The 14,507-nt window shown below is 43.4% G+C and overlaps 1 long non-coding RNA gene across 1 annotated transcript; it reads left to right on the forward strand.

Annotated features, from left to right (window-relative positions):
- Positions 1 to 5,127: 5,127 nt before the first annotated feature.
- Positions 5,128 to 7,721, forward strand: LOC113589547. The gene is made up of 3 exons (XR_003411999.2): positions 5,128 to 5,534; positions 5,631 to 5,825; positions 6,527 to 7,721. It is a non-coding gene; the product is annotated as an uncharacterized LOC113589547 (long non-coding RNA).
- The last annotated feature ends 6,786 nt before the right edge of the window (positions 7,722 to 14,507 follow it).

Here is a 14,507-nt window from a genome sequence, read left to right on the forward strand (position 1 = left end):
CTCTCGTACACTGCTCTGATGGTCCTAATTAGTAAAACTGCCCCAGCCTCCTCCCCACCTGGGCCGGTTTTTCCTGACAGCTTATTACTGCCCTACTGGTACCCAGCCCTGGCGTTGAGAGACCTGCTCTGTAGTGTTTTCTCTGGTGGTACCCAGCCCTGGTGTTGAGAGACCTGCTCTGTAGTGTTTTCTCTGGTGGTACCTAGCCCTGGCGTTGAGAGACCTGCTCTGTAGTGTTTTCTCTGGTGGTACCCAGCCCTGGTGTTGAGAGACCTGCTCTGTAGTGTTTTCTCTGGTGGTACCCAGCCCTGGCGTTGAGAGACCTGCTCTGTAGTGTTTTCTCTGGTGGTACCCAGCCCTGGTGTTGAGAGACCTGCTCTGTAGTGTTTTCTCTGGTGGTACCTAGCCCTGGCGTTGAGAGACCTGCTCTGTAGTGTTTTCTCTGGTGGTACCCAGCCCTGGCGTTGAGAGACCTGCTCTGTAGTGTTTTCTCTGGTGGTACCCAGCCCTGGCGTTGAGAGACCTGCTCTGTAGTGTTTTCTCTGGTGGTACCCAGCCCTGGTGTTGAGAGACCTGCTCTGTAGTGTTTTCTCTGGTGGTACCCAGCCCTGGCGTTGAGAGACCTGCTCTGTAGTGTTTTCTCTGGTGGTACCTAGCCCTGGCGTTGAGAGACCTGCTCTGTAGTGTTTTCTCTGGTGGTACCCAGCCCTGGCGTTGAGAGACCTGCTCTGTAGTGTTTTCTCTGGTGGTACCCAGCCCTGGCGTTGAGAGACCTGCTCTGTAGTGTTTTCTCTGGTGGTACCCAGCCCTGGCGTTGAGAGACCTGCTCTGTAGTGTTTTCTCTGGTGGTACCCAGCCCTGGCGTTGAGAGACCTGCTCTGTAGTGTTTTCTCTGGTGGTACCCAGCCCTGGCGTTGAGAGACCTGCTCTGTAGTGTTTTCTCTGGTGGTACCCAGCCCTGGCGTTGAGAGACCTCTGCAAGTGTTTCCTGTACCCCTTTCCTTCATGGAGGCCTAGATTATTAACTCATTAGTTAAACCAGGTGTGTTGGAAGAAGGGATAATTATGATTACAGACAGGTCCAGTGATGGGAAAGACTCTCCTATACTGAGCAGGCAACAAAAATACCCTGTAAGGCGTTATAATGCGCTGCCTTGGATTTGATGATGCACTGACAACATTCCATAAGGATTAAGCTCCTTGTGTCCTTATAAAGCAAAGCAAAGTTTATTTATATGGTGCTTTTTACAATACCAGTTGTCACATTCTTATAAGGGTTTGTTGAGATTTGACTTGGACTGTGCAAGGTGCCACGGATCAGTTTCTTAACATGTGACATAAAAGGAAATTTCTGTTTGATGCAGATATGTAGTGAGAAAACGTCTGGAGAAACTCCTCCATCCTGGCAAATATATCCTTTTACTCCCTTTCTCTCTGATGAATTTTTTACACACCATCTCCGTCCGGTCTGCTCTCTCCTTGACTTTCATGATTCACCCTGTGATGTTCAGAAAGCAGGACCAGATATCTACAGGCATCGTGAAAACTTTGTCTCCCTTCTGCAGTTTTATCACTGAATCCAAAGTCTGTAACTGCATATCATTGATTAACTGGATCATTATTAATCACGATCCTCAGTTATTCTGTACTGGCAAAAATGTTTTTGTTTTGATAATATTGGTTGCATAATTTCTCAGCCATTAGCAATGTTTTCAGACAACTTAAGAAATGTCTTAAGATATGCAAATGGAACATACCAATGCTCACGGTGAAATAACACCTGTGGTGTTTATATGTTCCCAGTTTGAGAGAATGTGAAACACTGTAAGTGTCAATTCAACAGTGTGGTGTGGTTGTTTCGTGGTGTGCGATGTGGTGTGGTGTGATTTTGGCATGGTGTGGTGTGGGTGTGGTGTGGTGTGTGTTGTGTAATGTGGGTGTGGGTGTAGTGTGTGTGTGTGTGTGTGTGTGTGTGTGTATGGTGTTGTGTAATGTGCGTGTGGGTGTAGTGTGGTGCCTCATGCGTGTTTGCATGTGTCTAACACACTCTAGTAATCAGGCTGACTGATGTTTCTGCCCTAACTGTGTAATAAAGATGGAGCCGCTGGGGTGTTGCACCTGCAGGGCGTCATGTTTACGTGACGGTCAGCTGTGTGGCTGCTACCTGTCGGCCATGTCACGGCTGATGGGGAGGAGTCTGTCCAAACACTGCCTGTGTGTCTGCTTTTATCTCTCTCTCGCTCTCTCTCCCTTTCGCTCTCTCCTGCCTTCTTGCTTTCTTTACATCTTGCTCTCATTCTCTCCTTCTCTGTCTCGCACTGTCTCTTTCTCTCCCCATTATCTGACTCCCGTGTATGCCTCCCTCCCTCTTCCCCAGGTGCCTCCCCCCTAGTTCACAGTCACCTGTAGTTTTAGAGTCGTGCCTGACTTGCTGAACCTTGGGGAGAAATCACACCATATCTCTCTTTCCAGCTCCATCTGCTCTCTCTGTCTGAGATGATTCTGTTGGACACCTGTCACATGTCACTCATCCAACTGCAACCCCTACGCTGCCACTCCAACTAGACTTACTCTCCTTAAACGGTGGTCTGCAGTCAGAGTGCTCCTCGTCGGCTCATGCATACATGACTGGAATTTGGCGAATGATGCATAGTAAGTGGCATATGGAATTTTTCAATGTCAGTTAACAGCAAATAAAGACTGCTTTCTAACTTCTAGGTCTATGCAACTAAAACCATGCCCCCTCTGCTGGCCAAACCCATGAAGCGCACTAATTAAGTCTGTCTCTGTGTGTGTGTGTGTGTGTGTGTGTGTGTAATCCATCCACTGAAAAACTATAAACATAAATAGTAACTCTCAGATAAATAGTTAGTTGTTGATCCTCAATTGTCATAATAATGAGCTTTAACCTAAATCTATAATATTGGTCAGCTTACTAGAGATTTTACTGCTCTATGTCTGAAAGAAATAAAAGAATATAATGATTTTAATTATTTAAATCATTATAGGTTTTGGTTTTTACAACACTGCAAAATCTTTTTTGGCAAAACAGGTGGTGTTTTCATAAAACAGAATAAAACATTTTTGTTATGTGTCACGTTTACTCAGCAGAGTTGACAGTCCAACTGTGCTGGTACTCAAGTTTAAAACAGGATCTGTAAGTTCAGCAAAAACAGGCAACAGAAAGTTTAACCGGTGATCAGCAGTTCGTACTGTATGCACAGACTGTGTGGACTTTCTCATTAAAAGTGACTACAGGGCTAATGCAGCTCTAAAATCTTGATGCTACAAAAAGAAGCAGGATAATGAGAACAGAAACACCAAGTTTCATCAGAGCCTGTGCAGACATTAACTTCAAAACACACGTCAAACTCCTCAAATACGTCGAAGTGATAAGTGCGATAACTACAGCGAAACAAAGCGACACCCAGACACGCAGAGCAGGCAGCCGGCAGGCGGAGCCGACTGGATATCAGCAGGAAGTTCTGAAACCCTGGGAAACTCAACCTATCTGACAGCCGACTGTCCATCACGACAGCTCTGAATCACGTCCGCTGGGTGTCTGCGGAAGCCTGTTCGGAATCTGTGTCTCAGCCTGTTCGGAATCTGGACTACAATCTGGGATTTGTAAAATGGCCTTTATTTATGTCAAAGTTCTAGTCCTGTGAAGATTTCATCTTTCATACATTTAATTTCCCAACACCACGCTCTTCAGTCCTAGAAAGTCAATATAATCTTGTTCAAATGTGAATACAATTAAAAACAGTTCTACAGTTATACTATTACGCAGTTACATGGTTATACAGTTATACTATTAATATAGTTATACTGTAATACAGTTATACTGTTATACTATTATGCAGTTATATGGTTATACTGTTATACTGTTGTACAGTTATACAGTACACAATTCTATATACTATAATACAGTTATACCGTGCTGAAGTGTTGAATGTACACTATTAAATAAGCTCCAATGTTTAGGGAAAAAATCAGACAATCCTTACTTTTGTGATTTTATCATCCTTGGCTATCAAAATAGATAATTTCTGTTCCCACTAAACATACCACAACGCCTTTGCTTGTGTTACTATTTCTACAGGATATGCTCTCAGATGTATAGAACCAAATAAGCGCTTAGCGCACGGCCGGTTACTAAAGCCTTCAATCCAAGGACCACGCACTTTAAATAGTTCAACCCAAGTCTGCTGGCTGCACAGGATGTGGGAATGCGAGTTACACCAAAGCAGCTCTATTAATGCCACTGTTGTGATTCATGCACCATACTAGATCTCTGTGTCACTCACAAACACACATTTGCTACTGCTAATCAGAAAAGTGAATCCAGCACGTTATACACGGTTATTCCTGGAAACAGCTGTTTCCACATCCGGAATATCCATGTGATGCCTCTGATGCTGAACACGGATTATGGGAACCTGGCTCCTGCTTGCTTCATCCAATCGAAAGTTCTCGTCAGGACAGACGCGGCGTGAGCAATTAGCCAGCACTAACTCCTGGTGTGAGGAGAGCCTGTGGTTGGCACACCCTGCACCTCTGCCAAGCCCCAGCCGGCGTGCTGCTTTAGCAGATCCCTGCTACTGGGAAAGTGCTCCCAGATAATGGGACTCTACAGGTGGAATTAGTCAGGCTGAAGTCTTAAGACAGGGAAGAGACTATTAGCTCTGACAGACAGAGCAGAATGAGGCTTTTGCACTGTGACAGTGAGACTGGGAATATTACACGAGATATCGCAATAGTTCTATCACACACTGTGTTCACGTTACTTATGTCATTTCACACGGGTCATTAATTTTCATGTAGCATTATCACATATTACAATGAGTCATAAGATAGAGTGGAGCAGTTAAAAGACAAATAAAGCAGATCAAAAAAGAAACAAACATTTTAATACTAAAAACGTTTTAGTAGTCTGACTGAGGCCCTAAAATTCCTCGAAACTGAGCATGCTCCAGCCACGTTTCCTGTCGCAGCGCCATCGCGGGGGGTGGGGGGTGGGGGGGAGGCAGGGGGGTCCCTTAGCCCCTGATTAGCCAACCCCATGTTTCCATGTACGGTGTCCAGCAGAGGCAGGAAACAGTCGTATTCCCCACCAGGAAGGCTGGGTTTGCCAAAGGTCAGAGTGTTCCAGAGAGCGGATTAAACCAGCTCCCCAGCAAACTGGAACAGAGGGGCTCAAATCTGGAGCTCCGCTACAACTCCAGCTCCGGATTTTGTAATCCTTTATAGTGGAATTGATGGTTAATGTCCACTTTGTCATCACACCTGACTCAGACGTAAAGAGATCAGAAAATCTGCATGACCAGGACCTTTGGGACTGGGACTGGAATTCCTCTGAACCCGAGTAACCTTTCCACTGCAGTCCAGGGAGAAGGCTCTGTGGTCAGACTTCCTGTCAGGAGTTCACGACCTCAGCGAATGCTCTGACTCCTGAGCACACATTAGTCAGAGTCCACAGGGTGCAGTATCTTATTGGACAATCCCAACAGAGCATCAGAAAACTTGTTATTAAGGTAAATAAATTCTGATTCATTTTACGCCACTAATGGTGAGGGTTGCACCAGTGTTTTAGAGAAGCATTCGGTTTCGTCATGAATGTCTGGTGGCAGGTGTTCAACAGAGAGAGCTCTGTGCTGTCGTCGTGGGAGTGACGCGCTGTCTTCTGGTTGGTCAGTAGCTCGGCCCCGCACACCCGCAGGGGTCATGTAACAGCTGGCAGTCCAGGCTGTGCAGGCTCTCTTCACCAACTACAACGTCAATAAACTCTCTTCCTGTGAGACTCCTAAAGCTGGAATGGCTGTCAGGTGAGAACTAGTGCAAGATTACTAACCTCCAGTGTACTTAGCTCATGGCCTCAGTTGACCTACATTTCAGAGAAGTTCAGATAAGAGTAGAATCCAGTGTTATAATCCAGTGTTATAATCCAGTGTTCTGTATATATAGAATATATGTTTTTATTTCTCTTCACCAGGGGAGAGGAGGGAGGGGCCATTAGTGTAGAATGTCTCAATAGGTTGTGTGTGTGTGTGTTTGTGCGTGCGTATGTGTGTGTGTGCGCACATATGTGTGTGTGTGTGTGCGCACGTGTGTTTGTGTGTGTGTGTATATGTGCATGTGTGTGTGTGTGTACGTGCGCGTGTGTGTGTGTGCGTACGTGCACGTGTGTGTGTGCGTACATGCGTGCGTGTGTGTGTGCGTGTGCATATGTGTGTGTGCGTGCGTGTGTGCATGTGCGTGTCTGTGTGTGTGTCCGTGTGTATGTATATATGTGTGTGTCTGTGTATGTGTGTGTGTGTGTGTATATACATGCAAATATATGGAATATGCAGTCCATTATGACATAATTGGAATCTTTTTATACATTTGCCTGCATTTGTTTTTGTTTTTCTAAGTTGAGGTTATGACTGCAACCATATTGTGGTACACTTTGCATTTTCATATGATTCTTATACAAATTAATGAAAGATTAATTATGCATAACTCTTACATTAGCGTTTGCCTACAGGTATGACCATGGAATTAGAGCCTAAAGTTGCCCAGCGCTGCTCTGGTCTGCCAGGTGCATTAATGTGTTTCCAATTCCAATTTCATTCACTTCATCAAGTGTATTATTCAAACACAAAGGCTGTACAATCACGAAACTGTCATCCAGATGGAACAAGAATAATTAGACAGACATGAATCAATTAAAACAAATAAATAAATAAATCTAAAAACAAATCTGTTAAGAATGTGTGCGCACGCACGCACACACACGCACACACACATAAAAATGTAAACAAGTTAAATGAACAATGTAAGTATGCAGTGTTGCTCTTGTATAGAGCTTTACAGTGCTCAAGAAAGCATTTATCCAGAGAAAGAATGGGGGGAGGAAAGAGAGAGAGAGATAGAGAGAATGAGAGAGAGCAAGAGAGAGAAAGAGAGAAGAACTCTTCCTTGAAAAAAATAAAAACCCTCTTGCTCGAGTGTTTTACGGTCTATTCAGTGTTATTAGCTGCACTGCCACTCAAGCCTGTAGTGAGATCCTTCACGGTCTGTCTGCATAAGCTACTCTCACTGCATTGCTCATCTTGTAAGAACTAAGCCTTAATTAGGAATTCTGCAAATAGCTGCAGTTAAGAAGCTACAACCCTTGTACTTATCTGGATCTAATCTCTCATAATCGTGTTTATTCTGACCAAATCTCTGAGCACTGGGCTCTTTGTGCTTGTATTTTGCTGGACAAATCATGCTGAGGTTCGTGACAATAGTTTCACTGGAAAGGTGACGTTTGCCAAACTCATGAAAATCCCCAGTCAACTGCTAACATCAGGCCGGAATCTCATCTTAAAACTCATCCTCACCCGCACCATCATAACCTCACACTATTCCTCACGACGGGCCGCGCAAAAAAGAGAAATATGTACACATGCAAAGACCTTCCCTCGTTCACAAAACACAGAAAGTTGTTCAGGCTAACGTGTACATCACAAGTCAAATGGTGCTGCAGTAGGTCTGGACTTTAAACATCACAGAGATGCAGCTTCTCTCTCAGCTCAGCATGGGAGCCGAGTCGCTTCATATCAGTGATTCCTCATTCTGTGAACTTTAATGTGGACTACATTGTCTTTCACGGGCTGTGGAGCCTACAGACAGAGGTACTGACAGGCTGTGCCTACTGACTCAACTGCATTAATAAAATCCATGTTTGAACCCTAGCCAGTGTGAGTATTACCCTGCGGGCGGGGCTATTTATTCCCAAGTGTGATCATTCAACCCGCGCTGTCTTAGCAGATCTACGTCTACATTTACAACACTGAGCCAGAAGGACGTGGACCAGTGTTCTGGTAGTCGTTCTTAGAAATCCACACTCACACACTCACACATGCACTCACCCCCCCCCACACACACCCACACACACACACACACATATAGTGATAGGGGTGTTATATACATATATAGTGATGGGGTCATATATATATATATATATAGTGATGGGGTCATATACATATATAGTGATGGGGTCATAAACATATATAGTGATGGGGTTATATACATATATAGTGATGGGGTCATAAACATATATAGTGATGGGGTTATATACATATATAGTGATGGGGTCATATACATATATAGTGATGGGGTCATAAACATATATAGTGATGGGGTCATATACATATATAGTGATGGGGGTCACATACATATAGTGATGGGGTCATATACATATAGTGATGGGGTCATATACATATATAGTGATGGGGGTCATATACATATATAGTGATGGGGGTCATATACATATAGTGATGGGGGTCATATACATATAGTGATGGGGGTCATATACATATATAGTGATGGGGGGTCATATACATATATAGTGAAGGGGTCATATACATATAGTGATGGGGGTCATATACATATATAGTGATGGGGTCATATACATATATAGTGAAGGGGTCATATACATATATAGTGATGGGGTCATATACATATATAGTGATGGGGTCATATACATATATAGTGAAGGGGTCATATACATATATAGTGAAGGGGTCATATACATATATAGTGATGGGGTCATATACATATATAGTGATGGGGGTCATATACATATATAGTGATGGGGTCATATACATATATAGTGATGGGGGTCATATAAATATATAGTGATGGGGTCATATACATATAGTGAAGGGGTCATATACATATATAGTAATGGGGTCATATACATATATAGTGATGGGGGTCATATACATATATAGTGATGGGGTCATATACATATATAGTGATGGGGGTCATATACATATATAGTGATGGGGTCATATACATATATAGTGAAGGGGTCATATACATATATAGTGATGGGGTCATATACATATATAGTGATGGGGTCATATACATATATAGTGAAGGGGTCATATACATATATAGTGAAGGGGTCATATACATATATAGTGATGGGGTCATATACATATATAGTGATGGGGGTCATATACATATATAGTGATGGGGTCATATACATATATAGTGATGGGGGTCATATAAATATATAGTGATGGGGTCATATACATATAGTGAAGGGGTCATATACATATATAGTAATGGGGTCATATACATATATAGTGAAGGGGTCATATACATATATAGTGATGGGGTCATATACATATATAGTGACGGGGTGATAGTACACAAGATGCAGAACACAGCAGTGGTGATAGACGTAGCCATTCCAAGTGATGGAAACATCTAAAGAAAGTAATATAAGAAGCTGGAAAAATACCAGGAACTGAAAGAGGAAATAGAGAGAATGTTGGAAGGTAACACCAAGGTTGTCGCCGTGGTGATGGGGGCACTTGGGGCTGTGACATCATCAATTTCAGTCCAGAAGAGTGAAATCCTAGAACAGTGAAAATATGGCACCCTCAAACTCGCACACTCACACACACACACACACACACACACACACACACACACACTCAAACTCCCAGGCCACTGCTAGAAGGCCTGAGTGTGAGATAAATATATAAACATCCACTAACAGAAACATTTTTTATGTAAAGAGGTAAGGTGACGCTCCAAGTCTCAGTTTTGAAGGTGGTTTCTTCAGTCTTCAGACTCTTCTGGACAGACAGGTCTGCCTCAACACCACAGGAGGTTAAGATCTTAAAATGGTACAAACGCTTCAAATTAGAGCATAATAATGTATACAACTGGGTGGTGTAGGGTTACTTTGGGTTGCTTCTTTTAGAGAACAGTGGAGTCATGTAATTTTTTGTGTTATGCAGTATTATTTTGTTTCAACTGCATCTCCTTATAATTTTCCGTATTCCTGAAACATCGCCTAAAGCTGCACAGAGCAAATCAATTGTCCGGCCGACCTGAAGGAGAAGCAAAAATCAAAACATATTAATATCACACTCTGCCACTGGGTACCTGGCGGGTATTGCGCGTGGAGAGCCAATCAGAGCGCAGCTGCTTGTAAGATCGAAATGTTGACCTGGCGCTCAGGATGCACTGACCGCGCTCAGTGCCTCGTGTTATTGTGACCAAAGTGGACTGTTGCCATGGCACCCCTGAGTCAGCGTGGAGAGAGTAGGTGGGTGTTACGCAGTCCCTTGTTCCTGAAATAGGCACTTAAATTGTTTAAACAGATAACTGGAGGATCTGGCACAGCGCCAAGACCGTGCCTGGCGGGATACCACATGGGACCCGGAGCCGGCACAAACAGGCACAAACCGCTGGGAGGGAATGAGCACATCAGTTCGAGCGGCACATCCTTCCTGCCGTTCCCATTCAGCGGGCCAGCGCGTGCTAATTGCCTTCATCTCAGTCAGGTTGCATGTTCATTTTAAACGAAATTAAAGCTAATAAGGTGTTCAAATTAAGCGGGGTGGGCGTGCCAGAGGGGAACAATCCCTGATTTATGCTCTTAGATCAGGGGAGTGAAGCGGTGAGCTTTAGCCTAATGGTTCAGTGAGGGGCCTAATTCGAAGTGAAAGGTTTGAGAATGGCTTTTCTATAAGGTCTTGTTTGAAAAGAAGGTCGACATTGTCTGGTTGGTTTAAACCAAGGGCTTAGGGACGCATTTTAAGAGTAATATTAGTTATATGCATACGTATTTTTTAGGTAGCTTTTTTTGTTACCTCTTTTGCTATCGTTAGTTTGGTAAAAGGTAAAAAATTAATGAGTCAGAGGGTGTTTTATGATGACACACACCAGCGTGTTTAATTCACAAAACAAGCATAATCACAACTGTAAAAGACACACCGGCTTTGTTCACTCAAAAATAAAATCCTTTGTACAGTTCACATTTCTGACTAACTTTGCAGCTGATATGCATGATGTTAGTTTGTTCAATATACACCAAGTATACTACAAAAATACTGACGTTCTGAATATGTGGCATGGCCCTTTACGGTGTGTGACCGTTTATGATCCGAACACCTGTTATGGGACCTTAAAACCAGTAGGAGTTACTGTAACTCGTTCTATGCCAGTTTACTTCTGAGTAAAGATTCATGAGTGTGTATTACACTCACACCTGCTCTGATGCAGTATGGTGGATTGGATACGGCATGACTATTCCTTTCATAAACGAGGCCTGTTCTCAGGCCAGATGACGTTCAAACCGATACTCGTCTGCGCCGGTACGTGCTACCATAATCAGACAAAAATGCATCAAAAATGATTTGGCTAAGATCACTAAAGACTGAGTCACAATTTAGTGGTCAGTTGAGCAGCGACAAAAGTGGCGATAAACACACCTCCCCTTCATCAAGAAAAGAGATGCTGGTTGCGCTGGCCAAGTCTAAATGTTCATTTCCCCAAGCGCTGTACTCTCCTAATGAAGCGCATCACTCAGGCCGGCGGGTGACCTGTCTGCGGAATCACCACTGTCGCTCTCTCGCCCTTGACGGGTGTGTCCTCCCCGCCACCAAATGCTGATTTAATGCTTTTAATTTCTAATACTCCGCTTGCATGTCCAAAGGTCAATGCCTGCCACCTTCCCACAAGCTTGCTTCAGCATGCACGCGCACTCTACTGTAGACTTTATGAAAGAAAAGATTTGGGGAACTGCTGTATGTCGGTAATGACTCGCACAATACACCAAACTGAACTTTTGTCTTTTTCAGATAAACAGATAAACATTTACTGCATTGACAGACATAAAACCAACAAGGTAAAAGCGAACCTGTGGAAAGTCATTTTACTTGTTGTCAGAGAAATATTGGACCATTTGCTTGGACATGTTTATTGTTTGCTATACCAACAGTAGTGGAAGCAAAAATATTCCAGAAGCCGTAGTTGGACCAAAAGCATTAAAGTGTCAAACAGCTAATGCCACCTGGCAGTCACTGTATTCAGAAACACATGTTAAAGAAAGCACGTCTAAATAAATACACCTGTTCTAACCTGTGAGAGGAGCAGAGAGCAGAAGCCCACCCCGCAGTGGGCTCAGAATAACCCACGGAGGCGGAATTAATGTGCTGTTTACCTTTTTATTTTTATTTATTTAAATTCAGGCTACATAGAAACACAAATTGCAAGAAAAATGAATTATGATATCTAAAAAAAGTAAAATAAATAAACAAAAACAAGAATAGCTGCATATATCTGTGTAACAAGGAAATAATGGTGTTTACTAATTGGACTTAACCCAATTTTATCTGCTTTATTATTCATACATCATTTACCAACGTCTCTTATTACTCCGAGTGGATCAGAATTTGGGTCTTCTAGGAGCTTTATATTAATGTTACTAATTTCATTATTACATTTCTAACTCTTTGTTTAATCTTAAACCCCGTCACATTCCGGGTAAGTAATCGACATAAAAGCACCAACCGTGCAAAGACTGATGCAACAAGCTACAAAATAAAAACACAGGAATGCACAGAAAAAGTTGTCTAAAGAAATGTGATCCCCCTCTCCTCCTGTCTGAGTGCGCTCCGGCGGCAGCGGGAGCCATGTTGGGGAGTTCGTGCAGAGATCGCTCGCTGAGGGCCTCGTATCGAACAGAAGGTGTTGTCTCGCGCTTTAGGCCTTTCACACACACTCTTGACAGTAAGGGGTGAAATATTAACAGCTCTCTCCCTCTGTAATTAGTCGAACTCTGCTTCTGGGCCATAGGCTAGGGCTGGGCTCCGTCTGGGGAGAGCACATTAATACCCAGGGTTCATTTGAATTTTGAAAAGAAAAAGAAAACAAAGTTGAAAAAGTTGTTTAAAACTTTTCAAAAGCAAGGAGCAATTGTGTCACTGTCTGCTAGGACCCAAATCTATACCCACCTGTCAGTAGGTTTGTTCAGTAGCACTGAGGCATAAGTTGATCATGCTCGTTTTCTCTGTATCGTTAAAGGCCCATTTAGAAATTTCTGGTAGTGCGTGTCAGTTGTCCCCAGCTAAGACATACGGCAAACATTCACATGGAACAGTTCTTGAAGGTTTTATTGGAATCGTGCATAGTATCAAAGAAAAGCCAGGTAATTTCATTGATTTCTGATTGGCTGATTGGAGCTTCTAAAGAGCTGTATCCAATTTAATTATTTGCTAATTTACCATCTTTTTATTCTGTTCCAATTGTAATAGATTTCCATCAGTCATATCCTTGTAAGACTCAGTGTAACGGCACAACATAAAAAATAAATTTTCTAACTTACTACTTTCTGTTTGGAGACATTGCCAATTTTTCATAATTACCCACTGCTACAAGGTACAAATTGCAAGGAAAAAACCCAGTAATGTAGTATGTGTATATAAGGGGTATGTAGGAACCTTACGCTGAGAAGAGTCCAACTCATCTTCCATGCCCTGAGTGAAAGCCACCTGCTCACCTTCTCAAGTGGCAGGTGCATATCGTAGTGCGCTAGTAAGTGTCCTTAGGGCCGTGTGCTAGCTAAGAACACTGAACATAGTGCAAAAACAGACGGCTGAATAGGTGCCCAGCGGTCCACACAGTATAGCTGGGATCTGAATGGGAACACAAGCTATAGACCTCGCCACCAGACACCAGTCCGCCAAACACAAGCCCAACAAACCCCAGCCCAACAAACGCCAACCCACCAAACACCAGCCCGCCAAACAAGAGCCCACCGAATGCCAGTCCAACAAATGCCAGCCCACCGAATGTCAGCCCAACAAACGCTAGCCTGCCAAACGCCAGGCCAACAAGTGCCCTAGGAAGAAAGATGATGTCACATGAGACATTATCCTCTTAGAGGGCCAAGATCTTACACTGAGACAGCAGAAAAATGTCTAGCTTGTAAAAACATTACACATTTAATTCCTAAAATGCCTCACACGATCAGCGAAACTTGCACTCATTACTCGATCAGTCATCTTTCTGCCATTTCCAAGATGTCAAGACGTCAGGGCGGCAACAGCAACAGTCTGTAAAATCGACAAAGTTTCAGAAGTGCTGCCATTTGTTGGCAAGGGATGTAGCATAAAGGAAGTGATTGCGGCTGCCAGAGAAATTTCCACCTTGGCCAAGTCTCTCACTGAGGCCCACGATTTAACAGAGTCTCTGCGCGATCTCCACTCTGGGAGCAGGACGGCAGCCAGCATTTCCCGTCCAATGCACAGTGATGAAGGACTGCAGGAAGGCCTGTGTAAACTATACCACTGGGCCTGCATATTAATGTTAACCTTATATCAACTTATTTTAAGCTGAATTCAGCTTTAAATCAGCTCTGGACACACAAGTGCTTGTTTTGTGAGGTTTATTGGTAGACAAACATTTTTCTCAGTAATATGAAGGAGTTATTAATATTGAAGAGATGCTGGGGGAACATGGGAAGAAAGAGAGAGATGAAGGACAGGAATGCTGGCGAGATGGAGAGAGAGAAAGAAGAATTTTGCAAGTACGTGCGGCACATTTTTGCATTTCTAGCTGTGAAGGCTTTAAATCATGAGACACCAGAGGCAAGTTTCTTGGAGATTCTCGAGTGCCCTAGATTTCCTAAATCTGCCCAAGAATGGGGCTCCTGCACTCTGCAATGGGGCCAT

Source organism: Electrophorus electricus, chromosome 11, assembly GCF_013358815.1.
Source record: "Electrophorus electricus isolate fEleEle1 chromosome 11, fEleEle1.pri, whole genome shotgun sequence".
NCBI classification, from domain to species: Eukaryota; Metazoa; Chordata; class Actinopteri; order Gymnotiformes; family Gymnotidae; genus Electrophorus; species Electrophorus electricus.